The 26,785-nt window shown below is 42.5% G+C and overlaps 1 long non-coding RNA gene and 1 pseudogene across 2 annotated transcripts; both read right to left on the bottom strand.

The window, feature by feature from the left end:
- Positions 1-1,419: 1,419 nt before the first annotated feature.
- LOC146182737 (uncharacterized) lies at positions 1,420-14,396 on the bottom strand (annotated as a pseudogene).
- LOC146182738 (uncharacterized) lies at positions 4,974-7,880 on the bottom strand. 2 transcript variants are annotated; one of them, XR_014708386.1, is made up of 3 exons: positions 7,676-7,880; positions 7,121-7,201; positions 4,974-5,205 (listed from the first exon to the last, which is right to left on the bottom strand). It is a non-coding gene; the product is annotated as an uncharacterized LOC146182738 (long non-coding RNA). The 2 variants fall into 2 exon arrangements; XR_014708387.1 differs by lacking the exon at positions 7,676-7,880 and having other exon boundaries at positions 7,121-7,290.
- Positions 14,397-26,785: the final 12,389 nt, after the last annotated feature.

The raw sequence follows: 26,785 nt of genomic DNA, 5'->3' as shown, positions 1-26,785 counted from the left end.
ACGCGATGGGAATATTATTTCGATAAAGCCGTTACATATTTTTTGGTCCAGGGAAGATATAGGCGGAACAAACGTGAAGCAAGCGGTCTATAGGTCCATAAGTTCACACAACTTTAATATTACGCCACCCACTGCAGAACGGCAAACCATTTCACGATGGGCCGAAGGGCTCTCAGTGCGTTCGTTCACTCCTCGTAACATCTGCGGTGAGCCGAGAAAAATGCAGAGCCGGGACATTTAATGTGATTTCAAATGAGAAATCTGCAATCCTGAACAGTTGGATGCTCACAAGAAAGGTCGCATGCACTGTGCAGATCGATTTCCCGTGATAAAAAGGCGCAAAAAGATTTGCAAAAGCATACACAGAATGTGAATTACTATGCCATCAACAGATGTGGCACGTGTGCTGTGCGATGTCAGTGCACGTTAAAGAACCCCAGGTGGTCGAAATTTCCGGAGTCCTCCACTACGGCGTCTCTCATAGCCTGAGTTGCTTCGGGACGTTAAACCCCACAAACCAACCAACAGATGTGCCAAGATTTTGCCATTATGTATTCACACAAACTACCAGTGATGAGTTTTCTTACATGCAATAGCAGTTTTTCAGACTAGGACACAAGTGTTCATTGGTGAACATCAGAGGGCTTCCTGGAGAGCTATCTGCGTCCATCCAAATAATGCCCGAAGCAGAACATGCATTGGCACTAGAATGAAAAAAGTGACGTAATCTTCAAAGCCTGGCAGCAATCAATATACAAAAGCTAGTGAGCAGCTCACATTGGAAAATGAATATATCAAACTATGGCACAAAATATGACCACTGATCCGAACAAGGAGGTGGGGTTAGGGGGGCAGTGCCAGCAGAATCAAAATGGAGCATATTTGCCAGGCATACCAGCTTTTTAAGAACCCTCTAGAGGAACCTATAATAGTTGTGTCTTGCCAGTACTAAAAAAATGAGGACTTTGCAGCAAGTTGTAGAAGGAAAAATGTTGAGTGAAATGCTAAGACACCAGAAAGCAGAACGGGCTATGAAACAAATAAAAGTGGAGGATATTTTAAATGAAACCAAAAGTAAGAAATGCATGGCAGGGCACTTAGTGCAAAGAAAAAATTCCAAAGAAAGGTAGGCTTGGTAAGCAGGATAAGATTAGGAATTGTTTGAGGTAATTGGGGGGCAGCAGATGACACAGGATAGGATCAAATGAAAATCACTGGCCGAAGCCTTAGTTTTACAGGAGACAAAATTGGGCTCACACAGAAAGAATATAGCACAGTAACAACAGAGGAGAGGCAAAGACAGCACAAGTCCTTGTCCTGCCTTTGCCTCATCCTCTGTTACTGTGCTATGCTTTCTGAGCACCGAACAAACACAACCAAACATATTCTCTTCTGATGTAGGTCTGATGAAAACTGTATTTAGTCCCGCTCGATAAGGTTCGGCAGCGTACAAATGTAGTTTGTGCCCTCATCAGCAAAATCAATGAGCAAGCAGGGCATTGAAATACTAGCTGGTTTGAGAATTGCACAGGTAGTGAGTGGTGAGAAAAAGCACCGTTTAATATGCGGTGGAAAGCTACTAGCTCCATCAAAATCTTCAGGGAAACACAGCCCCTGACACAGTAGCAGTACTCTGCTAGGTGTCTCAGCATGTGCACCAGAAGCAACCAGTATACGACGGACCACAAAATATGTGCCATCAGATGTAAAAATGGCAGAACTATCACTTTTATTTGCCTTTTTGTAGTTACGACTGTGGATTATTGTTCCTTTAAAACTCATCCTGTAATATATTCGCTAACGCTGTCACCATCCCCATCCTCCAAATGATTATTGACTGCTTCTCCCTCTTGTGGCAACAAGCATGGACTAACTGGTGCTCCAAACAGGTGCACCTCTCCCACCCTGGTTGCCTTTCTAGTTCTCCTGCCTAACAATAAGTCTTCACAAAAACTCTTTACGTGAAAAGGCAATGACAGGAAGCTTAGAGCAAGTTCTATTTCGCTTTCGGCTACTACCCTTTCCAAAATTTGCACTGGAGCCCCTTTTGCTGCTTTCACCATCTTCACCAGCTTCCCATTACCAGACTCGAAAGGGAAAGCTGAATTGGCCCACAATGGTCCCAGATTCCTGACGCTTGTCACAAGGTGCAACAGCTGATCAATAGTAAACGTCATGAAACGTGGTCCATACAGTCCTATAGCCCTAGATGCCTAGGTTTGTAGCAGTTTCTCTGAAAAACAAAAACATATAGTTGATCTATATAGGACCATCTCTGATACTAGAAACCTCCAGCTTGCAACGTTCAGAGTGTACCACATCTATTTAGACATCAAGCTAGTAAAAACAGGAAAGACCATGCTCTTTGAGAACATCCAGTGGGCACTAGATATCTCATTTTCTCACAAAATTGCATTTGAAAATGGTGCAGCAGTTCCTTAAATCAGTGAATGTCTCATCTGCCTTGAGGGAAACTACGCAGGGAAGTGACTCTTTTGGCCCACCTTGTACTGCATAAACAATATGCATTACTGATTTTTTTATGAACAGCCTGCACTATTACAATCAAACCACCACCATTAAATCAGACACTGCAAGTATTTTAAGCAGCCAGCGGCAAGTGCATGTACAAGACTGACAAAACCTGTCATTTAAGGATGGCCTTTATAACCACAGCTTTTTGCTGTTGACCACTATGCAGCTGCTTTTTTTTCCACTGACCTTTGTAAATTTGATGCTTCCAGTGTAGAACAAGAACATTGAGCTTGATGCAGCCAACAATGTAAATCAATTTTGGCAAGATAGTACGGGATCGTCTGCATATAGCAACAATAGACGAACCGATAGATGTATTCAGGTGCAACAAAGTGATGCTGAAGCCAGTGGCAGTGCATGCACTGCATAAAAGAACGTCAAGTAAAATAATAAAAAAACAAAAGACAATAAAAATGAAAAAACGCAGGTGGAGTGAACAAGATGATGTCTGTAAATGAAACCTTAAAACACCCAGAGGCATGCACAAATCCCCATATAGTCCTGAAGTGGTCAACATTTTTGTAATGTAAACTTTATTATAGACCACAATTAGGGAGAAACCAATGAAAAGACCTTTCAATCTATATATTTCCATGGACAATAGGGCTAGACGTGCCTAAAAAGACAGGGAGAAGCTGTACTAGCAGCCAGCGTTTAACACAGAGCACGCGAGCAGACTTCAGCGTCTTTTTCTCCCAGGCACCACCTAAAAATCTCGGGAACACCAGGTGGCAATATCATGCCAATGCTTTTCCAGCAGGTGCCTCAACATTGTCCTTCACAAGCAGTTGTGTTTCACCAGCTTTCTTGCACACAAGCATGAATGTACCCCTATATATTTCCAAAACATTGCAATATCTGTGGGCCTAAACTGTAGGCTCATATAATCTTATTTTTGCTTTTGCTTAATATTCAGAACATAAAAAATGATATCAACAGCCAAGCTAAAAGATCTCCAATGGATGCCTCTCTCCTGACTAACAAGGTGACAGTTTGCCCTACTGTGTATCAACTAATGAGCACTAGTGAAAAAGACTTAATTTTAACTTCTCATAGCTTCTCTACATTATTGTGTCAACCATGCTTAACAACTCTCCCCATTATTACTCCACTGTGATCATAATAGATAAAAATAAACAAGCCATGTTGTACATACCTGCACGTCTGAGATGTGCTGATGTAACTTCTGTCAGCAAAAGATTGAAGATGGCTTCTACCAGCAAGGCTGCATGCTTCCAGTAGCGCAGAGGAAGAATCCCATATGATGTTGGCAGCATGTAAAAAAGGAGCCAATTTTTCCATTCAGCTGCCTTCCAGAAACACCTGTCGACAACTCGGCAGCCAGTTGAAAGAGTGCGGTGGTCGAATACTAAGTAGCCGCTGGTCCAAGGAGGCTGTAGTGGACGGAGAGCCTGCAACATAAAGGCATTCAGCATGGCTGACTGCAACAGCAGCCCTTATTCTCTATACCAAGACTTGAAAGGCACTAGCAATGAGAAGCTGCACTCACATAACAGTGATAAGTACTACACTGTAAAAACAAAAACACCTTATTAGGTGTTTTCGCTTGCCTATAACTAACACCCATGCACCCTTGAAAAAAAGTGGCTTCAGAGTGCCAGTACACCCTCAAAGATGGTGCTTCGGTTGGTCATAACACCCTTCTATGGGGCCAATGCACTGGGGTGTTTTCATCACCTTTACACCCTATTGCAGGGTGGAAGCAGTGGCATTGCACCCTTACACCCCTTGATAAAAATCAGTGCGGATAACGTCCATATATTGCATTCCCTAATTAGGAATTACTTTTGCCACTACACATTCCTTAATGCTTTTCCTATGTGCACATTTGCAATCAAGCTTAATGGTATTCCTTTTAACCACCTGTAATGCCAAATGAGCATGTAAAGAGATGCTGCATGCCATTATTTTGACATCTCGATTGGCCCATGCCAGTATGATTGTTTTTTCTAATTCACAGAGCATGTTACAAAAAATGTCACACAGAAGGAAACTGGAAGTCTTTTATTCGGCATAGAAGGGTCAGGGTTCGGGCTAGTGGGTGCTCGGGTGCTGGTGGAGGGGGGGGGAAGGGCAGCGGGGCGTTTGCGTTCTGTTTCTTCATTGATGCGCGCTATGGAACCTCATTTATTTAACAATACTGCCACTCTCCACGGAGAGCCTAGCAGACGGGCAAAAACAGTTCCAACAAATGCAGACAACAAAGTATACAATTTTTTTCAAAAACAGAACCGAACAATGAACACAGCAGCATAGTGACATTTCTTAAAAAACAACAACAAAACTTTTAGTCGTATGCAACAATAATCTCAGTACACAATATTAATCCTACGCTTTGTCAGCGTCAACGCGTGCGCTTGCATAAAATTCGGCCTTAAGCGATAAAATAAAGCGTCGTGCAGCGCACCTTGGCTTCGACACGCAGACGCCCAAAAGGAGGTGCTCTATAAAGCAGCACAAATTGTCGGACCCCTTGTCATATGTCAGATTCAACAGCCAAAATCGACCCATTATTCGGACAATACCCTAAGTAGAGTCGATGACTCGAAGAAGCTTCCGTTGCTGAATGAAGGGGAAATGCTCTTCAGCTTCTTTGATGCTGCTCCCAGTATATCCGACGCACGGCGTGGCAGGCTTTTCTTCCTGTTCCTTGATAAAATTGTGAAAGAAGTGCATAACAGAGCAGCTGTATAAATATGCACTGCACCTGGTAAAAAGCAAATTCAACATATTTTCTACTCTATATTTAGAATACGCCAATGCCCCTTTAGTGTACAGCAGTTTGCTAGAAAAGCGCCCTATCGGAACCCCTGGTGGTTATCTCACAATTAACAATGCAGAGTATACTGTTATGGTTGGTTCAGGAGGCATAAAGCCTGCAGTCTGATCAATTCATAAATGAGAGCACATAAGTTCAACCCATTTTTATTCATGCAGCATGCTGGTGCATGGTAATTTTAGATTATGCAAGCTATTTTATCAAAACAAAAATGGCTACACTCATCAAAAGCACCTGGGTTAGAGAACTTCTATGCTGCCCCACGAACTTTTCATTTCACATGAACTGGAATGCTTATTATGATAGTTAAAAATGTAAATAAACAATAAACAGCACTGGAGCACGGTGTTTACTACTAAAATATTAACAGCTGGCTCATTTGAAGGCTTCACACAAGGCCTACAGCATACCCTGCACTGGCCAAGTAGATACTGCAGGACAAAACAAAAAAAAAAACGTGGAAAGAGCATACTTAGTGATGGGGCACTACAAAAAACAAAAAACAAAGTGCATGTAATACATAACACATAATGCATTTCTGAACTTTTGCACGTCTTCTTGTGCTAAGTATGAACCAGCCAAGCCCTAGGTCATCGCAATGCTTCCTGAAGTGTTCACATTTAAGGTTTAGTAACAAGGAAAAAGTGTTCTCGCTGCTCTATGTGGCAGTTCTGAAACTCCATCACACATTATTCATTGAAAGTGTACACTGGAGCTTTGAGTTGAGCGACAATTACTTGTGCAACAGGAGAGCATTACCAAAAAACCAAACAGCAGAAGCTCTAAAAAATGCCAACACTGAATCATGGCATGTTAAAACATTTTCCACGCATAGCACATTGTATGCATAGACATCCAGAACATCAGTGGTGAGCCTCAAGAGGCGGCAGGAAGCTCAAGTGTTCAAGAAGTTGTAATAGTTATAGCGGCAGGCAGTCTGAGCACTTTGAAATACTAAAGGTTCGAATACTAAAAATATGTTGAATAACTTGAAATGCAAAAATAACAATTTGGATTTATTGAGAATGTTTACTATAAATGAGAATGTCTATGAAAGTGCCACATCGTTAATGCATGAAATGTTAGCATCTGTAGTTGAAGGCATTATATTTATACAGCATGAACCTTGAAACACAGCTGTATTTTCTCCCAACCAATGTGGTAAACCTAATCTCAGAAGAATTAAAATTATTACATTTCAAACTTGGCTAGCAAAGTACAGCATTTTTTTAAAACAACTATTAAACTGCATTACCCACCTTCAGAAGCTGTCGGATAAGACAATGTGGCAAATATTTCTTTTGAAGCAGTCTCAGATTATATATTCCAGACATTAGGAACATGTTAGGCACTAGCATGCATGAGCAGGTTGAGGGACCCCTTTCCAGCAAATGCTAAACCCCACCAAGCTGCCTGCAAGAGCCATTTGATAAAGCACTGCTGGTCCACTGCAGCAGAGTGCTTAGTCAAATGGCACAGTGCACCAATCTTGACATTACCAGTGCTTCATCAGGTGACTCTTGTATGCAATACGACGTGGTAAGCATGTGATGGCAGGAGTCTCTTAAAAGTGCTTTTGATTGTACTTACAGTGCAAATAATCCTTTCACAGCAAAGAATTCACAGTCGTGATGAAAACTTGTGTAGTATTTCTATTTGAATTATGAATCACTAATACATATTACAAGTTAGACTGTAAACCATTTTAGAAACAAAGAAAATTCGCTAATAATGTCGGTTTCAAGTAGGCTTCCTGAATATTCAAATGACAAAGATACAACTTACAAATGATATAAACAACATCCAGAGCTCCCGGCTGGTTCCCAATGTTTGCCAAGAGTTGCAGAATGCATAATGTCTGTACATCTACAATAGAAATAAGCAACACAACAATGGTGTACCTCCTTGCAGGTAAAAAGAGACAGCCGAGTTTTGAGGCGATAATTTATTGTCTAATTTAGGAAGGCAAACAAACAAAATTGAAAACATGTAGAGGCACGCAAGATGAAAGCCAAACATCTGACAGCAAAAATTAGCAAAGCTTGTGAAGATTTTAATCAGGTATCACCTAATTCTCTGCTACTAGTTGAACAGATTCGAAAAGGCTGCACCATTACAATGGAGAAGAACAATAGGTAATTTGAATTTAGCTAATGCCAACATTTTTACATATGAAGAAATGCTCAGGCTAGTTATGGTTTTATTATTTTTTCTGATGCTCAGCCATGTTTTTAGTATATCTATAGGGCAATGCAAAACGGCAAAAATGTAGGCATTTAGCGAAAAACTGCCAATTAGATAGCACATGCAGCAAACAGAAGGAAACAGCTTAATACTCACGCTTCTTTCTCCTTTCACGCATTCCCTCAGAACATACTTCGAGCACCCGGGCAATGTCCTTTTTTCTTGCACGAATGGTGTCCTTCAAAACCAAGACAAGTGTCTTGGTAAGGCCAATTTCAACTGCCTCTTTGCCGTCCTTCTTGATCAGCATGTAGACGACACGTAAGAACTGCAAGTTTGTGTGAATGGTAGCCAAAAAGAATTCATTTTACTCAATGTTTCAAGTAACAGAATATTAAAAATCATTGTACAAAAGCTAAGGCAATTGATGCCTTTGTACATATCTGAAAAAAAAAACTGGCATTAGCAAACAGCAAATGCAAATATTTACTAAGGTTAAAAAACTGCAAAAACCATCAGTATTCTGTCACTCATGGCCAACCTGCAAGCAATATTAAGGAAAGTCTAATATAAAAAATAACAAAGCAAAAATTATGATCCTCCTTCCCTCAACTTGGCACACGGCTGAATGGCAATAAAATATGTAATATATCTCTAAAATAATGGTCTCCGCTAAGCTTTAAAAAGTAGGCTTCAATTCTTAGAGACAATCTACAGACATGCATCGTTAGCATATGAAAGTCAAATTGTTGTCTGGGCCCTTTAAATCAGTAAACTCCTTTCAACACATACATTACAAATTTCTTAATAACAGTAGGTCACAAATTTGCCTGCAATATGCGCACTGTGATGAGCAAAGCAGGTAAACATATGCGACTGAGGCTATGATAACCGCTTCATATGTACATTGAAGCAAAAGACAAAAAAAAAGTAAGCATCTGGTCAGAATCAAACTCTGTAATAGCAACATCCGGTACAATATTTGGCCACAGAATTCAAGCTGTCGACCTCTACTTGAATGCTGAGGCATCAGTATCGAATATCCATTTATTCTAGTCTAAAGAGACTACAAAAATCAAGTAATGCGGTCAAACAGTTACGTTGAAATGTGACCACAAAAATAATGAAAACTGGATGGTTTGAACCACATCAGCTGACTTAGCACGTGTAAAAGTGCCTTAATTGAAGTCTTGCTGAAAATAAAATACGTACCTAAATGATTCTTCGAGAGCGAAAGTAAACGCCATAACAAAATCAGCATAATAAAAATGCAAATTCACACTCCATGCAATCGCAAAATATGGTCCCCGTAAAATGAAAAATGCTCCCATTGTGATTAAAAAAGGCAAATCCAGACGCGGGGAAGTTAACATAGGCTGATGATAGCGGCATATAGTTTACGCAGTTTGGAATAAACTATTATGCAACCAGGCCGGCCGACCAGCGCACTTCGATGCCGAGAGCACGAGCGCAGAGGCGTGCCGCGCTGAACGGCCGCCGAGAACGAACATAGCCTCCTCGAACAAAAAGTTTAAACAGAAGGGCTGCGGGAGGACACTCCCCGAGCAGCAGGACGGTGCGCGCCTATGCTCCGAGTAAATAAAAAAAAATGGGGGGGGGGTCGCACCGCTCCGAGTGAAAGAAGATGACGAAGCATGAAAGAGGTTTCAGGAGAGCGAGCGCGAAGTGTAAGAGATAAGGGAGAAGGGGGGAGTCGAGAGTGCTAGGAGAATTAAGGTAATACGCTAGCATGACCTTGCCGCACGAACGGAAACGGTAGAACAAAACCGAGTCGTTGCGAACTGAGCGCAAGTATCAAACTGTCAAGAAACGAAAATTGTTTCGTGAACCTCCTGCGCGTACAAAATGCAAGGAAACGTAGCACATAGATTATTTCTGTTCAAGAAAGTTGAGACATGTTCTCGCGCGAAATCTGCGTAACTCGCCGCGACATCTACCACATGTGCGTTCATTTTGGCAGCCAGGTGAAAACAAGCGCGTGTCTCACGTTTTCATTTCAGCATATTCTGGAGTGTTCCGGCACAAAAGACACAGAATGCAGCAATCCGGTAGGACACTGTTACCACAAAGCGCAATATGCGTGAGATTAGGCTTACCTTTACAGACGATTACGTCAGCCGCAAAGTGCGCTGTCCGCCTTCGTATCACCGGCACCGAACCAACCAGTGCGATTTCAGCGCGAGTGCAATGTAGTCGGCGCATATACCTCTTAGTCAAGCAGAAAAAAAATCGTTCATGCCTTCTTCTTTCGAACATCTCAAACATAAAGCGGTGCAGCAGTCCTTCGGCCTGAGCAAAGCAAAAAGAAGCCCGGACACTTGCCGACACGATAAATGCCCGTTTGCGTTAAACACCACATGTAGAAGGCACTTCACAAGCGTACACACTTCTGTAACACATATGCATGGGAAATGCAACACATTTAATGAGGGTACAGAATCGAAGAAGCACATTCAGCATTCGCCGAAACGTGGTCGAAACGCACCCCACAATGCTAACGGCCATATTGTGAAATTTGAAAAGAGCGTTCGTAGCTACCGGCGGCCTCCTGGCGGTGAAATTTTGTTTCAGTTTCTGTTTCATTTTTCGAAAGCACTCGTGTGTAGTTTTAATTTTAGCGTTACTTTTGGTGCTTTATTTAGGTGTTGGGTTATATTAGCAGCGCCGCTTGTGTATAAAAGGCTACGAAGTTACGCAGCCATATACCCCCAGCATGTTAGGTGGTATTGCTTGCCCGTAACACCCTAAGGCATATTCTCCGACCAAAGCACCCCTTTGGCATGCAAGAGGTGATTTCCAATGGCACGAACACCCTAGACTCAGGGTGTAAGGGTGTTTTGAATCAGACAAATGCCCAAAAAGGTGTTTTTGTTTTTACAGTGTACATGCTCTGCTTTTGTAGTATCATCATTTGAACTGCTTGCTACACTACCTTACAAAGTTGCAACCAGGTTAAGAAATACAGACTAGTCAGGACACAAAACCTGACAATATAGATACTTGATGTTGCCAACCCTTCTTTTTTATTCATTTTTTTTTGTTCACACTGCATAAACCAAGGGAAAGGAGCAAAAGGTAGTTTTCAACCTGACAATAACCTGCTCATCCCTAACAATCAAACTTATGCTATGCACAAAAATACTAAAAAAATCTTCTTTTCAGAGCCTAGCATTCTTCAAGAAATTGGAAAATACAAATAAAACATGTCAGAAGCTTGTCTCAGCAAAAAAAAAATAATATATTTTAAAGCCACGCTCATATAGCTCTTCATTTCTGGGTTAGACCATGCGACAAAACAAGGTTGTTCTTGTGAGGATCAGGTAACTTTTAAAACATCTTCCAAATGATCAAGTAAGTATATTATACATTTCTAGTCCAAAAACTTGTGTACCACATGCTTCCCTACTGTTCTATCAGTGCATCAATGATACACCAGAAGTCTCCTATGAGCGTACTGCACCACACAAAAAATGTGTTATTGCTTACAATGCCACACTGCAAGCTGGAATTATAAGCTCCGCTACTGAGCAACAAGATATATTAGTTTTAAGATCACCAACACAACTGCTTTTGCTGCCATATTTGCGCAGAGGAAGCAGGCTGCCCTTTCTGTTAACACGGTGACACATGCTGCAGAGTGATATCATTTATTACCTTTGCCAGCACAAAAAATAGGACTGATTGCAGCTGGCACAGATCATGAGCTGATGTAGTAGAAGCTCTGCAGATTCTGCAACCCATCTATTCTCATCAATGCCTCAGTTCCTCAGCATGGATAATGCTACTGTCCTTCTCACAAGAAAGGAACACCTCTGGCACAGCACACGTGCTCTCGTCCCTCAGTGTGCGATGACCCTCCTCCCAGTCTTACCCATGCAGAGGAGGTTGTGCTTCGGTGAATCCGGGTCGGGGTTGCCCTCACTGAGGCGTGGGCTCAATTTCAGTACTTATATCCCTGCCAATGGTGTCCCGTCTGCCACTCTAAAACCACTGAGTCACTCCACTCCACTTGCCGTGGGTTTGTCCAGCACTGAAGTCAACAGGAATGCGCCACCTGGCAGCAGCGAGCCTGCTGCCGAACAACCCATCCTCATATATTTGCCTGAACTCAGGGGCCCCACCACCACTCCCTCTTCGACTTCAGTCAATTACCTCATTTATTTAACCTTTTTTTTCTTTGTCAGCTCCCTTTATGCTTTGAGGTAATAAATAATGTTATTAAAAAGTATTAGTGGACAATGAAATGTGTGTACATACCCATGTAGAAAAGCTCACTGCAGTTTGCAGAGTTCAGCCAGAAGTCAGTAATTTGCCTCGATGCTCCAAGCAGAACACAGTGCATATAATCTACAGCTTGGCTTGAAACAATGTCAAACAACCTCAAATTGAGCAAGGATGATGGCCCCTTCACACCATTTATAGGCATATATGAGTCTACAGAAAGCTTGACATCATCAAGATGTCATTCTCGCGTCCTTGCAACTAAATTGCTTGTCTCCAAGTAATGTGGTGCACTTGAAAAATGAGGATGTCAATAGACACCATTAGTTTAACATACAGAAATATGAAAAATTCAAATGAAAATTATTTGTATGACCTCATACTGAATTGACTGTCTTTAAATCCAAGTGTACAAACATGCGGAGGACAATAGAAAGAGTAGAACTCTTCTGCTGTCCATACTTGTTAGAACTGCAGTACTGCCAGAATGTATACATATGTACAGAGATATTGAGAGAACATTCTCTCAGTTGGGGTGTTTTCAAAGATAGGACAGGTCTCATGTGAAAGCAGACATGCTGTGTATGCAGATGATCATGTGTTTTGCATTTTAAAGCTGATCAAGGCTCTTTACAGCCAAGAATGATTAATTACCAATAAATTCTGAATTTTCCAACATTTTCTTGGACTCCAATGTTGCCCTTTTACTATATATGTGAAACATGGCACAAAAGTTTACCCACTCATAAAAAAAAAGCTAATAAACCTTTAATTTTTTTTCTGGACTGATAAAGAAAGTCTAAATTTTGAAATGTTTCTAAAAAATACTTCTTTTCGATTATCGATTTCAAACCAGTGCTCCATTTTTGCCCCTGTAAATTAAAAAAAAAATTTACAATAAGATTTTTCTCAATTTCAGATATGAACCATAGGTCACACATGGAAAACACAACCTAAGCACTAAAAACGTTACATCAAGATCAAATTTATCACAATGTTTCAATACAATTACAGGCTTTTCAATGTGAAATACGACAGTGCTGTTCCTTTTTTGCTCGGTGGCAAACACAGCCTAGTAGTGCATTGCAAAGTTAGCCAGCAGTTGTACAGTGTCCCATCCTAGTTTCTTTATACTCCTGTGCTATAGTTAATCCACATCTAATCAACAACTAGCAAAAATCTTCACAGAATGATCCATATATGTGCCAGTGACATTATTCAGATATTTTGCTTAACATCTAGAATTAATATGGGGCATTAAGTTGATTACAAATACAGCTAGCTGCCATTTCCTCGTCTCTAAGCGTATGCTGTTTCCTAGCACAGTAGAAGTGACGCCGTGCAATTATGTTCAAAAAATTTCTATATGTAATTATGTATGGTCTCTGCCAAGTTACGTATGTACCATGCTAGCAAGCAGGTCGAGAGAAGCTACCAACGGCATAAATAGCATTGCGCAAACATTTCCAGTCATTTCTTTTTACAAACAAGGATCATACCTTCAGCTTTTTCCGCAGAAGTGAGGCACCAAGGACAACCAAATTTTCCATTGAATTGCGTGTGGTTAGCAATCGCAGCACGGGCTGGGGCATCAACACAACAGCAGATGGCATGGACTGCAGAGATAATTTGTTGTTCACCGTACTCCCGCACAATCTTTCCAATTTTTGCTACTTCTTCTGCAGATCTATCTACGAAAACATTCATGTTCGGGTGGTGAGGACCAAACCAAAGTCCTGCAAGTAGGACATTTTGGTGGCGTAGTTTCGGAGACAACTCATTTAGAATCAATTGAATGGGCCACACTGAAGATTTGGATGATTTAAAAAAGGGGCTCCCATCGGTGTTGAAAGTTACTGTTACGTCTTGCCGTGATATCTTCCCATTCTGTCTTAATTTTCTGTATAGTGCTGCACTTGTTATATCGCGCACCGAATCTTCTTGGAGTGCTCTTTCAATCTCCTCCATTTGGCGATACAAGGCATCTTTGCAACGGGTAACAGTTTGGAGAAGCTGCTGCTTTATATTCAGTACACTGAAGAAACATCTCTTTTCTTTAAGCTCTGAGATGCGAAGATCCTGATCGCATGTCTCGCAATGCACGTCGTTTCGCGCACTTTGAGCGCAGCAGTTGCTGCAGTCATCACAGTAGTAATGGTGCCTAACGGAGCTATTTCAACTGCGGACTCCACAGCTTCCTTAGCAAATACTTGCTCCGCGGAAGCAATTTGCCAGGACACCCGAACAACGCGTCTATAAGCTGCAACAGCCCGTTAACTTTGTCCCACAGAAGGCCAAGCGCGGCAACGAAAGCAAGGATCATCACGAGCGCAGCGGCTTTCGTCGTAGTGGAGCCGGGGAGGGTAGCCGTGCCTTACTCGTCGAGCGCCACTTTCAGCGCTTGGCTGACATCGGATGATTGGAGATGGTCTGCTCGGTCTGCTCCGTCACTTGAGTCATCGCCGCGCACAGGCGTGCAGCTGCCATCTTCGCCTCCATGGTCCGGATTTTCATCGCATGAGCTCGCCGGGTGCTCAGTATCACATGAGCTTGGCAGGGGCTCTGTATCAATATCCTGTGTAGAAGGCGCAGCCGGGGGGTTACTATTTTGTACAGCTGCAACCCCATCGTTCATCTTCAGGCATCGATACCGGCGTGTTAACCATGTTAACCGTACACAAATAATAATACTTTAAAGAACACGGATGAGCAATAATGTGCGACTGGTGCACTGTCCGTCTGCACCTCTCCTCGCCCATCCGTGCTCGTCTTGTGCACTCTGGATCCATGTTGAATCCTCATCTAATCAGCCTTTTTTATTTCAGCCTGTAATTAAGTTCGTATAGACAGCCATATTTCAATCCCAATCTATATAATCCGCGAAAAATATTTGTAGAAAATGCTTCACCGGAGGAGTACCATAGAGGCAACTGTGGAGGTCAGATTCAACATAGTCCTTGTGTTATTAAAATTTAAGGAATTAGAGGGGATCAACGCTGCTGAATCGAATGTGGAGCGACAGCTTTGGCTGCAAGCGACCAAGCGTTGTATCGAACACAACCCTCTGAAGGCATCAAAGTTCACCGGTGTTCTACGCAGAATCCAATTTCAGGCCTGTTATGAACGTGCTTGCATGGCATTGGTGTAACGCGAATTTAAATGTCATGGCAGGCTGATTCTAATGTCACCCTCCCACATGAAAGGACAGGCTCGAGTTGGAACTCTTTCAGAAACCACGGACACTGACGCTGAAGGCTCCAGCTGGTAGTTAATAAAAAAAATAAAATAACAGCAAATTGGCAAAATCCCTGTCCCTATCACATATCCATTGCTGCATCCAAATTTTTAGCTTTATCTATCATCCATATATATATACGCAGCCATTCACCAGTCATTTATCCATCGGCAAAGCTTTCGCCCATAGCTTCCTCCAGCGGAAGTACGCGAGAGCGAAAAGAGCCTCGTGTCGCAGAAAAGCCGGTATCGGCTTTGTCCGTTGCAACACGAAAATGCCCAATGAATAAAAGAAAAAAAAAAATAAAAACATCCTCCGTGAAACACTACTGCGTAATAAACGGTTGTAAATGTGTAAGTTTATTTCTATATGCAGGGATTTTTTTTATGATACTGGCGACTCAGAAACCATAATGATGCATTGCAAGAACTGCTCACTTGCCATCTTCACCTGCAAACAACTGATCGAGAACAGGCGGGATGAAAAGTCCCCCTAAGATTACTTTGTAGGAGACCAGGGGCTTCCATTATATAACCATTGCTTTGTTTCACGTGCAGGAAGGGGGGTGGGGAGCCTCAAGTTGTAAACGTGTAAATTTATTTTTATGCAGATTTTTTTTTTTCACGATACTGGTGGCTGAGAAACTGTAATGTTGCATTGCAAGAACTGCTCACTTGCCTTATTCACCTGCAGACAACTGATAGAGAACAGGCGGGATGAAAAGTCCCCCTAAGATTTCTTTGTAGGAGCCCAGGGGCTTCCACCATATAACCATTGCTTTGTTTCACGTGCAGGAAGGGGGGTGGGGAGCCTCAAATTGTAAACGTGTAAATGTATTTTTATGCAGAATTTTTTTTACGATACTGGCGGCTCAGAAACCGTAATGATGCATTGCAAGAACTTGCCATCTTCACCTGCAGACAACTGATAGAGAACAGGCGGGATGAAAAGTCCCCCTAAGATTACTTTGTAGGAGACCAGGGGCTTCCACCATATAACCATTGCTTTGTTTCACGTGCAGGAAGGGGGGTGGGGAGCCTCAAATTGTAAACGTGTAAATTTATTTTTATGCAGAGTTTTTTTTTTACGATACTGGCAGGTCAGAAACCGTAATGATGCATTGCAAGAACTGCTCACTTGCCATCTTCACCTGCAGACAACCGATCGAGAACAGGCGGGGTTAAAAGTCCCCCTAAGATTACTTTGTAGGGCACCAGGGGCTTCCACTATATAACTATTGCTTTGTTTCGCGCGCAGGAAGGGGGGGACCTCAAGTTGTAAACGTCTAAAAATTTATTTTTATGCAGATTTTTTTTTTACGATACTGGCGGCTGAGAAACCGTAATGTTGCATTGCATGAACTGCTCACTTGCCATCTTCACCTGCAGACAACTGATCGAGAACAGGCGGGTTGAAAAGTCCCCCTAAGATTGCTTTGTAGGGGACCAGGGGCTTCCACCTTATAACTATTGCTTTGTTTCACGTGCAGGAAGGGGGGTGGGGAGCCTCAAATTGTGAACGTGTAAAGTTATTTTTATGCAGAGTTTTTTTTACGACACTGGCGGCTCAGAAACCGTAATGATGCATTGCAAGAACTGCTCACTTGCCATCTTCACCTGCAGACAACTGATAGAGAACAGGCGGGATGAAAAGTCCCCCTAAGATTACTTTGTAGGAGACCAGGGGCTTCCACCATATAACCATTGCTTTGTTTCACGTGCAGGAAGGGGGGTGGGCAGCCTCAAATTGTAAACATGTAAATTTATTTTTATGCAAATTTTTTTTTACGATACTGGCGGCTCAGAAACCGTAATGATGCATTGCAAGAACTGCTCACTTGCCATCTTCACCTGCATACAACCGATCGAGAACAGGCGGGATGAAAAATCCCCCTAAGATTGCTTTGTAGGGCACCAGGGGCTTCCACTATATAACTATTGCTTTGTTTCGCGCGCAGGAAGGGGGGGCGGGGGACCTCAAGTTGTAAACGTGTAAATTTATTTTTATGCAGATTTATTTTTACGATACTGGCGGCTGAGAAACCGTAATGTTGCATTGCAAGAACTGCTCACTTGCCATCTTCACCTGCAAACAACTGATCGAGAAGAGGCAGGATGAAAAGTTTCCCTAAGATTACTTTATAGGGGACCAGGGGCTTCCACCATATAACCATTGCTTTGTTTCGCGCACAGGAAGGGGGGGGGGAGGGACCTCAAGTTGTAAACGTGTAAGTTTATTTCTATGCAGGTTTTTTTTTTTTGATGATGCTGGCGGCTGACAACCTGTAATGTTGCATTGCACGCACCGATCACTTGCCATCTTACCGGCAGACCGCCGATCGAGGACTCAAAGAACCGTTCTGAAAGCGCGTCGGCGCATACTTTTCAATTATGTGTCCATGATGAAGCTCGTTTAAATTTTGAGCGCACACTATTCTTGCATTGTTTCAATTACACCATGTGAAGAATAAATGACGTTTGATAACAAATCCTCATCTTTGCACTGCATTCAGGAAGGCATGGAAGGGAGGGAGGGACTACTACATATGCAGTACTACATATGTCACTCTAGCCGAGACCCCTGCGTTAATAAAGGAAGCAATGACAGGGAGGGGACGCATGCAATCTAAATCGAAATTAAACACGGGTATCTTAAGATAACCGAGGACTACAAAAGGAAAGCCGTTAAACATATGATGGATTGTCTAAGGTAAATAATATTAAAAATAAATGTTGAGCATGGTGAGGACTATCACCATTACCTGTTTCAAAGGGTTGACGCTCTTAACATCCATACATCCACCCGTAAAAAAAAAGAAAGGTTGAGCATGGTGAGGTCTATCACCATAACCCGTTTTAAAGGAGACGCTCCTGACATGTATCCATCCACCCAGCTCCACCTAATGCAGAACCCTGAGCACGCCTATGCCCGCACCAGCTACTTAAGTATCGCTGGTGTGAAAGGAAAGATTTTTTACCTTCTGCTTGAGGCTTTTACTTTTAAACAATTAAGGATCAATCAATAAGGTACGTGCTAGCGGCTCTCGGCTAGCCGATCGTGTGAATTTTGAGGCGGCTGTGCGCCGCGAGAAGCTAGCGCCCCGCTTAATTTTCCCGGACACTTATGCTGAGAATTGTTTATTTCCATGTTCCGGTTGTCGACCGTTGTCACGTTGCTTTACACTATTTTTTCTCGATTGTAAACTGCGATAGGACAGCGCACTGCTCCGTACGGGGAAACGCGTCGCCCGAGTGATTAGAAGCGATTATTTTCTAATGTTCCTGCTATGCAGAGCGCCGCTAAAAGGAGTAGCGCTCGTACTCCTCAGGCGGGAAAGCAAGAAAATGCGCGCCGAGATGAAGCACAGCGGTCCTACGTAGACTGCTGTTGCGTGCAAAGGAGATCCGTGCTAGCGGAACTTCGTTCCACCGGCGTGCGTTATAAAATAAAAATACGAAATAAAAAGCTACACCCCATCGCTTCCATCGCTCTCTTCGTTGCTTCCCCACCGGAGATCTCGGGCGTCCTCGCTCAACGAGAGCGGAGAGAGAGAGAACGTAGGACCCGTTCCAGCTCTCTCCGTTAGGTTCTGTTCTGTTGCTTTGTGGTTGTGCGCCATACCGCTTCTTTGCGTTGTTGCTCGTCAGCGTTCGCCTATTTTTCTAACATCACGCCATGCCTGCGCCATTGCACGCGTATTTCGAATACCGCGACGGCGGCAAAGCGATCGTCAGCATCGATATGGTAGAGAACTATTCTCCGAAAGATGTGGATGATCTTGCGAAGGGCAAGCTGGTGTTTTGGCGGTCCTCTGTGGAGGGCCGAGAGGCAGAAGAGGGTCACTACCTCGGTGACATCGTAGTGTTGGGAGATAAGTCACGATCATAGACCTGCGTCTTTTAGCTCTTACTTTCTTATGTCACCCTTTCATCACGATTGCGTTTATCGCTTCGCGCCAGTCGGCGAGTATGATGGCAGGGCGAGTGCCCCACCATATCAGCGAGTGAGTCACATACCTGTGCACCGCAAGGGACGGATCACATTAGGATGTGAGCTTAGGGAGTGCGGTCCCATTTGCACCATTTATATTTGTTTCGTTTTTTCTTCTGCAGGAAAATGTAGGGTTTATTACGGCTAGTGTATGTAAAATTTTTGGGAAGGAAGAAACAGCGGGGGGAAGGGGGGGGGGGTGAACATTCGCTCCCACTAACACATGTACCCGTACACTATCCGGGCCGCCTCGACCATGCAGTTTATCAGAGCGCTGGACGTTATTTTCTCCAGAACAAATGAAATGAAATTTTACTTCCATATAATACCTCTACAAGCTTGACTTTACAAAATGACTACATTTCCTATATCATGCGCCTTGATGTTAATTCCGAGACATTCAAAACACGTCCATCAGATACTACTCAGCCAGTCTGTTTTCAGGTAGTACTGGTGGTTGCCATACTGGAAGAAGTTTGTGAGCATGTCATAGAAACAGCAGTTCTATTTCTCCTGCATTGCATAATACTTGAAATGTCACTACAAGTCTTATGCATGATGAACAGAATATTCATGTGAAATAAACAGTCAGTTCGCATGGCCTGTGTGGCTTGGGTATCTTTTAATCATGTTCATTCTGATTCCATAAGGAGCACAGCACACATATTAATCGAGTAATATCATGTAGCCCCTGCACTTAAGTTGTTTCTTGGAGTTATTGAACCTAATGACAGTATATAAGATAGGTTGGTGCAAATGCTAAGCATATTCATACCCTGAGTGTGAAATAATATTAATGACAATAATTACTTTCATTTTGTATAGTTATTATTTATTGACCAGGAGAAATTATGATAAGCATCTCTTTCTAATAATTCTTTTACTCTAGGTCCTTGAAGGTCTTTGAATAGAACAGTGCATTGTGTTCAACAGTAGCTATGACAGAGTCAGCAGGAATTATGGACACAGACAAAAGCACAGAATTATACAAGCTAATGTCTTGCCGTGCTAACTCGGCATCTTTACTGAAGGGAAATATGGACAAGAGCATCTGAGAAAAACCAAGCATACAAAGTTGCAGCCACTATAGCCTTAACTAGTTTCAATGAAGTTAAAATTTAAGCCGCTCCAATACACAACAGAAACACTAGTGTATTAATTTTACATCCACGCCTGCAGGACGCATCACAGAAACAGCAGCACTGACACAGAAAAAGATTTGGATCAGGTTAAAAAAGTATTTCATTAAATGAGTGTACACATCAAATTAGGGCCTCATGTTTTCTTTGTTTAGGAATGTTTAGGCCATTTGTATAAATAGGTCACTACATGGTACTCATCTATGAGTACTAAAGAAATGAAAAAGTTCTGTCATGCTGTTTCAGCTTTAACAGCACATTACTGTAGCATGAAAGGTGACGAGAGCTTATATGAGGTACAGAATAGCCCCAGTATAATCAATGCTTCTTTTGCTGCCTTCAAACTCTTGAAGCAAGCTTGTTTAAACTTTGCAGTGAATTAAAAGATGAAGTGCTTAATCACACTTCCTTCGTGCCTTTGCAACCTATACTGACTTCTGACATTCCAGCCATTGTTCACTTGTAGAAACTGAAATGGCAGGAGAGAATAAATACAATTATATATTATTTAGCTGTTGCACGTGAATACCACTATGGTGACCTATGTTGCCTTACGCATCTTTATAGAGAAGAAAACATAGGACTAAATATCTGATCGCATTGCTCCTTTAAGTGTGGGACACTTCCAATAAAAGCAAATATGCTACAGGAGGCTAAATCTAGATGGTGGTTTAGAGCACAAAGACTAAATGCAATAACCTGAACTTTTAAACTGAAAAAAAAAATAGAAAGAAAAATAGCACCAAGCTAACGCAAACACAAGCACAACCACAAAGATATTCAAGGCACTTTTACTAAGCAATTAAAAGAAGTTAGCATGTAATTAGACGAGTGTAAAAGTGGTGGCCGTTAACTATTAGCATTTTTCTTTTTTGATGCAAACACAGCGTCTGGTCAAAATTGCTTCTTGAGCTGTTGAAGGCAGCTAGGAAATTATCCACTTTTGTGGTAAGGACTTCATGCCAGACAGCTGGATTGTATTGCATTATATTCTAGTACACTGTAACTGCATCAAAGTTGAGGAACTATTCCAATCGCTAGTAGTCGCTGCCAATAGCCGCCAGATTAGTCGACCTTTACTTTAGTACTAAGCACGCATGACACTTTCTACATAAAAGCAGTAAAGTGGCACAGAGCACAGTCCCTTTGATAGAAATATTTGAAGTGGCGAGAGACATACTTCGCTCCAGGGAAATAAAAGCAAGTAAGAAAAAATGCCCTATCCGAGCCGACTATGGTAAAGCGGACTTCTTCTGAAGGACGCCGATTGTAATTCGAGGCAAACATAAACAATAATAATGAACTTACCTTGCTGCTCTGCTACTGTACCGCGGATCCTGCTCAAGGATGGGTAAAAAAAAGTGTGAATGAAGCCTGCAGTCTAAGAGAAAGCTCGCGCGAATCCCTCACTGTCCCAGATCACTCGTTGAAATCGGCTTAGACTTTTTTTTATTCGACAAGTTTGCCATCAGGTATAGTGAAAAGGGAGTGGGGTACAGTGACTAAATACCGCGCATTTTTAAGCCACTGATTCAACTCAGTGAATTGATCACCAAGCAGGTGACATCACCGCCAATTTTTGAGCGCGTAGGGAAAGAACAGTGTAGAAAAAACTTATTGATGTTCTCGATGTAGTATCCAAATACTTCGCGGAGTGCTGAGACTAGACAGTACAATGCGCACAAGCTTGCAGCCACAGCAATGGAACGAACATGTAGAAAAAAAAAAGAAAAACGCCGGAAGGGTCGCAAAAACACTGTGGCCATCGCGGCAGCGCTGATGGTTGCGCTGCCGCGATGGCCATTTCCGGATGGATTATTGAACTGTAAACAATGATTTTCTAGTGAGAGTGCTGAACTGGTTATCATGGTCAGCAGAATGGCTCTTGTTTTCAGCCATAAAATTTTTATCTGGAGGAGTTTCAGCTAGAATCTTATCCCTTTATAGCTTTAAGTTCAGCTGTAAATGTGTACTTTTCTGAATCTTCATTTCATTTGGGATTAGTTCCGGTAAAAGTCCCTAACTTGAAAGGTTGTCAATATAATCGTGCATTATCATTTCAGTCAACAAGGCAGATCTCATTTGCCGAATGGCAAAGCGCCATAAGGCTGTGCCATCTATTATTATTGAATCGGCAACCATCGCAGATGGACCCAGAAAAGAACCGTCTAAGGTGAGGACTGGTACTGCTTAACCCGTGCAAGGGGCTACTGATAAGGATATTGGTACTGCTTTGCTTGTGTTAATAGTGTGTCTGTTCTCTCTTTCATTTCGGCTGGTCAGGAACAACTAAGGAGAGAAAAAAAAAGAAAAATGGAGGCTGCCAAAAAACAGCAAATGAAGAAAATTTTGGCGAAAAGGTGCCACAGTCGAGAATCATCTGAAAGTGACAATGAAGTTGTAAAAGGCTCCTGACAGTGGCTGAAAAAGCTATTGCGTACCTTGAAAAGCAATTAGATGAGTCGGTAAAGTCTCAAAAAGAAGAAAAACAAAGAAATCATAGGCTGCAGAAGCTGGTCGATGAAAGATATGGTGAGGTTCCTTCTATACTTGCCTCTTTTGTGCACTTAATAGTGGTACAATAAAGCTATAGGTGCACACAGTACTCTCTAAAAACTCAAAATTTTTGAGACTTGAATCTCTGACCTTACAGTATTCTCTGGTGTAAGCAACACATTTAACAGTTGCAGGCATCGTAACTAGCAGTTTTATTTTTTGTGCATTTTCTGTTTGTAATGGCCATGTTTTTCACTATTTAAAGTAGTGAAGTAAGAACTGCTGGGAACATGTTTATGAATTATATGATCCATGCCAAGTTTTCATCTTTATGATGGAAGTATTTCCTGTATATCACTGGGCAAATGATAGTGCATGAATTTTTGGGAAGAAAATCATTAGTTTGCTTTTTGTAGGTGCAGTGGAGGCAGCCATTTCAGAACTCGCACAAGCCAGACAGCCTTCAGAGGTAAGAAATCTATTTCTTGTAAATAAGGATAGAAATCAAGTTTCGGCTGCATTTTTTTAAACGATATACATGACATGAAAAACCACAAGGTATTCACCTGGAACTGCTAATTAATGTGGAAATTAACTTCTCTCAGTTGTTCTTGCTTTAATTTCAACTGCCAAGCCATGGCTATGACATCAAAGCTCAGTAAATGTAATCCCGTTTCTTGAGTTCATCAGCCCACATAGACCTATATCATTGTTGTAAAGATGTAGTTTCATTTTGTCAGAGTATTTTCTTGATTATAGTAGCAGTATGTGGTACTCTGTGACCATGCACATATATTTCTTTTAATGTGGTGGCTTTAGCATTAAAAGTTCATTATTGTACTGACCATTCAGCATTGTGAGTGAGAAATCACGGACATGCCTGTGGCAGGTGATAGCTGGCAGGTGACATGGCCACATGATTGGTCGGTAAGCTGTGCAACATCAGAAATCCATATTTCGTGACAGAAGCTGCCAACCCAGGGTTTTTGTTTCAAATGAGGAAGTGATATGGTAATCTAAGGTTACAGGACCGTTGACAGTGAATAAGGCAAGCAACTGTTGGGCTACACAGCACGTCTGTGTGGTTTAGTTTATGCGGAACTTCATAGATATATATATTTGCTGGTCCTTCACACAACTGGGTAGCTTATAGCAATGAATAGTATGTGCAATGTCTAGAATAGAATGTCTATGTTTTGCATTAAGAGTAGGCTTGATAGCATGCTCTCTCAATGTTTCTACTCTGGTGCTACTTTGATCACATATGTTTCCTTGTCTATTATTAAATGATATGAGGTTTCAGCTCAGCATCTTTGCCTTTAAGGACCAAGATCGTCAGTAGCTTGCTGACGTTCTAGCTCAGCTTCCTCTACACACGCACACTTGCTTCCATTTCTAACGTTTACACCTTGTCATTCAACTTACGGGCTCTCCCTGGTTATCGAGCAACACCGTGCACCATGTCAAGACACATCCTCAAAGCCACCACACTACTCTATGCATATGGTACAATTCCAAAGTTGTTGCACTGGTAATAGCTATACGCCATCAGCTACATTCACACACGAGAATATTTGTCTGCACTATGCTGGTTTCATTCACTAACCAATCAGTTAGCCATTCACACACCCATCCACTCCCAATCAACCAACCAGCCCCACATGTATCATATACACTCCATACGAAGTGTCTATCGTTGTTCTGGAATCGCCTTTGACTTGACCTTGACGTGCAGTTTTATTATGATGCAGGCGCTATCTGCCCTGCTGAACACTGCAGCTTCAGTGGCTAGCGCACCACATGAAGGTGCCGTCAAATGTTGTTGCTTGAAGGAACTTGACTCATCCTAGAAAGCTTCCTCCCAAACCAGGTTATGGCGATGGAATGGGCCTGGTATGCTTCATGCAAAATTCCGGATCAAACTTACCCCTATCCCTATTCTCCAAGAGCTAGCAGAGATAAATATGTTGACACAATTAATTGAACAACGAGAGGCAACAAGTCATACGAAGCGAAAGTATGTTATGCCCATAGCATTCTTGTACAACGAAGTGGCAGTTCAAACACCACCAATGGCTGACCCCCCTCCATGGGAATTCACGACTATTACGACAAACAAGACCACTCTGCTTCGTCGTAAAGAAAAGCTGGCATCTCGACCTCTGGTTGATGCACTTCCAGGTACCTTCATTGCATATACGAACACATCAATTATGGAAAATGGCGGTAGAACAGCAGCTACTAGGCCAACACACAGTGAACTAAAGTTACATAAAGAATATGTTTCAGTATACCCAGACAAGCTTGGGATGGAACTCTTTGCAATCCGCGATGCTATGGAGGCCATAAATAAAATAGATTCTATAACAGAAGCCTACATCTATACAGACTTCTTAGCCGCCATAAAACAACTGAAAAAAGTGACAAAGACGCTATCTGTTACCCAGGAAATCCACGCACTCAATAAAAAAAACAAAGATACGCATCCAGATACATTGGACAGAAGACGATATTGAGAATGTTCCAAACACTAATGGCGCCCCCACCAGGCTCCCTTTTGATGGCCGCTCCACTGTTCCCATCTTAGCATCCTCTTTAAGGAAAAGTACATGTGTCCTCATTCCTCCGTGTACATTCCCCCTTCCTCATAACTTAACGAGACTGGAGGAGGTTTCCCTTAGAAGGATAAGAGCTGGGGCGGCCCTTACCCCATCGGTAACATGCTGATGGGAATCTCAAGCAGACATCGGACCAACCACATGCGCGAAGTGTTGCACACCAGCTGCAGAAGTGGATGTTCGCCACCTGCTGTGGACTTGTGCAGGGACAAGGGCATCAAGGACAGATTCTTCAAGAAGTGGGACTAACCACAAGGGAAGAGGACTTCTCTAAATGGCTCACCGACAATGACAAGAGTGGGAGCCAGCTCTGGTTCCTTACCAAAACTAATTTACATGAGTTTCTATAATATGCCGTATGGCAAGCTTGCATAAAAAAATTAAGCTCCGTCCTTAAGGATAGCACGCGACAGCATTAATGGCTCCCATTAGCTGGCTCCTCTAACGAATCCCTTTTTGCATACGTTATGTTTGGTACTCGGTCATTCAGCAGTATTAATTTTGCTACTGTTACCCACACATACATTTAGCATACGGTCATAACTCATGCCATTATGTAAAAAGCCACCAGACAAATATAGAGATTCCCTCATTACCTAAACCATATGAATGGTCCTTGTGTGACCTAAAGAGAGTGTGTCTAACTCAGGATACCAAAATCCTCTAAGGCTGGATTCCATTCTCAGTATCCCCTCTCAAAAGGTAGAGCTCGAGTTGCCAACGCCTGGCAATTTGGCCCATGTCAAAAGGTCTCGTGGTGTCGGACCACCCACCTGATGACCAGTCAGTGCCCAGCCATGTCACTTGCCAACTACCGAGTTATGTCCATGACTTTTGTCTCATAATTCCAATGCTAGATTTTCGTGCAGAATGGAATCCTTAACACTATCACATTAATAGAGGGAAAAATTAAAGGAATAGAGAGTAAGCAAGTAGCAAAGTGCATGCAGGTGAATGAGAACAAGGGGAGTGGTAGATGTAAGCCAGCAGTGATATCACTACGTAAAGTGCCTCCCACTTTTTTTTACATGTACAGTTTTGGCAAATTTATCGAACCCCCATTTGAAAAATTCTCCTCCCTCAACCGGAGGCTCATTTGCGCTGAAACTGCGCACAAAGCTTGTCAGTTGTTGTCCCCTTCTCTACGAGGTAAGTTTCATCATGGTGCTTACTTGGTTTGACAGCACATGATGAGAAACCAGAACAGCCTGCGACAATACTGAGGAGCAAAAAGGCCAGCGCAGTTTTTCTAGCAAAAGGCAGCTGTGGCATCATCTGGCATGGCTGGAAGAAAGCGCTGCGGTTCAAAAGCTCCGAGGCAAGCAAGGCACATCCTTGTAATGGTGCGAGATGGCGCCACTGCTGCCCTTCGGCAAAAAAATGTACGTTTGCGTCATGATGGTTTAACTCGTCGTGAGGAGGTGGTGCTGAGAAGAATCCACGTGGGTGCTGAGTTAGCGCCTGCTGTCAAATCTTCCTGGACCACCCAGACTGCTCCCTGAACTGCCCTTTCTGCCCAGCTCCTGCTACGGAGGCCACACTATAC

Source organism: Amblyomma maculatum, chromosome 7, assembly GCF_055883805.1.
Source record: "Amblyomma maculatum isolate TAMU_Amacu chromosome 7, ASM5588380v1, whole genome shotgun sequence".
Taxonomy (NCBI): Eukaryota; Metazoa; Arthropoda; class Arachnida; order Ixodida; family Ixodidae; genus Amblyomma; species Amblyomma maculatum.
The sequence above is the reverse complement of the archived record's forward strand: the minus strand, read 5'-3'. Positions and strand labels throughout refer to the sequence as shown.